We start from the raw sequence: 1,742 nt of genomic DNA, 5'->3' as shown, positions 1-1,742 counted from the left end.
ACGGGACAGTAGTGATTTTTAGTATTCTCACTTAAAGTGTACATTATCTTTCTCTGTTCCGTAACATAAATTTGGCGACCTCTTATCAGGATATTCAGGATATTATCATAAGGATATTGCTCGATATTTTGTGACTGTGATTTATTCATGATGTCTACTATTAATACACTTGATGAATCCAAAGATTTTTTGTCAAATGTGCAAACAGTGTGTGATGTAGAAAACAGAACAAAGAATGAACTTAAGCTTGTTGCTCAACAATTGGGAATTGCAGTTCACTCTCATCATTCTAAAGATCAAATTGTTGGCATGATTAATAAAAGCTTGTTTAATGTAACTCCCCCAAATGAGCAAACGCAGATTGAATTAGCTAAGTTACAGCTAGCCCTGCATGAGGCTCGTGTGAAGGAAGCTGAATTTCAAGCACGTGCTAAGGAGGCTGAGTCTCAGGCTAAGGAGGCTTGTGTTAAGGAGGCTGAATTTCAAGCAAATGCTAAGGAGGCTGAGTTTCAGGCTCGTGCTAAGGAGGCTGAGGCACAAGTTGAAATTGCTAGGATTCAGGCAGACCATGAGTATCGCATGAAACAAGGTGGAACTGGATCATCTAGCTCTGATGATTTTGATGTGGCTAAAAAATTTTAAACTTGTCCCTCCTTTTAATGAATCTGATTTAACAAAGTATTTTCAGTTGTTTGAGAGGGTAGCTACAGGTTTTAATTGGCCCAAGGAGTATTGGCCAGTACTCCTTCAAACTGTTCTCACCGGTAAAGCTCAAGTAACTTATGCATCTTTGCCTCAGGATCAATCTGATAATTATGATGTAGTTAAGAGCTTGATTCATAAGGCCTATGAGCTTGTTCCTGAAGCCTATAGAGTAAAATTTAGGACAACTTCTAAGCAAGATAAGCATTCCCATGTTGAGTATGCAAAAATCAAAGAAGATCTGTTAGAGCAGTGGTTAAATTCTAAGAATATGGATTCTGATTTTGGTAAATTTAAGCAGATGATTTTGCTGGAGGACTTCAAGAGGTGTATTTATAAAGATGTAAGCCTATATCTTGATGAGAGAAGAATAGAAAATTTGCCTGATGCTGCAGTTTTAGCTGATGAATATGTTCTCACTTACAAGAGATATTCTAGAGAAAAAGGGAAAGCTGAGAGTAAGTACGTTGCCTCTACTCAGAGTACTGGTAACAGGAAAGAGAATAAACATGATGTTTCTCAGGAAGTAAATACCAGCTCCACCTCTAGATTTCAGAAAAGTAAATGTACTTATTGTAGTAAGCTTGCTCATACTACGGAGAGATGTTTCAGGAGACAGCGTAATGTGAACAAAAAGGAGTCTTTAAATATTCAGTCAATTGGTCTAGTGTCCACTCTTGAGAGTTCCCAGAATTCTTTAACTGAGTTAACTGAACCTGCTTTGAGGGGTAACTTAAATTCTCATGATGGAGCTCCTCTTTTGAGCAGTAACGTGGGTGACACTCTCAAGAGTTCATGTGCTAATTTCCTGTCTGATGGTTTTGTCAGTCCTCTGGACAGTAATGACAAGAAATCAGTTCAAATATATCGTGATACAGGTGCTTGCCAATCCCTTATGCTGACCAGTGTTCTAGGCTCTAATGTTAATTCCTCTGATGAAACTGTAATCTTACAAGGTGGAGGGAATAATTACTTCTCTGTCCCTCTGTACAGAGTGAATTTAGAGCCTGGTTTTGTTAATCGTTCCGTTATGGTTGGGT

Source organism: Coenobita brevimanus, chromosome 68 (assembly GCF_032717465.1).
Source record: "Coenobita brevimanus isolate Jiangsu-jjx chromosome 68, ASM3271746v2, whole genome shotgun sequence".
NCBI classification, from domain to species: domain Eukaryota; kingdom Metazoa; phylum Arthropoda; class Malacostraca; order Decapoda; family Coenobitidae; genus Coenobita; species Coenobita brevimanus.
This window is presented reverse-complemented; position numbering follows the sequence as displayed.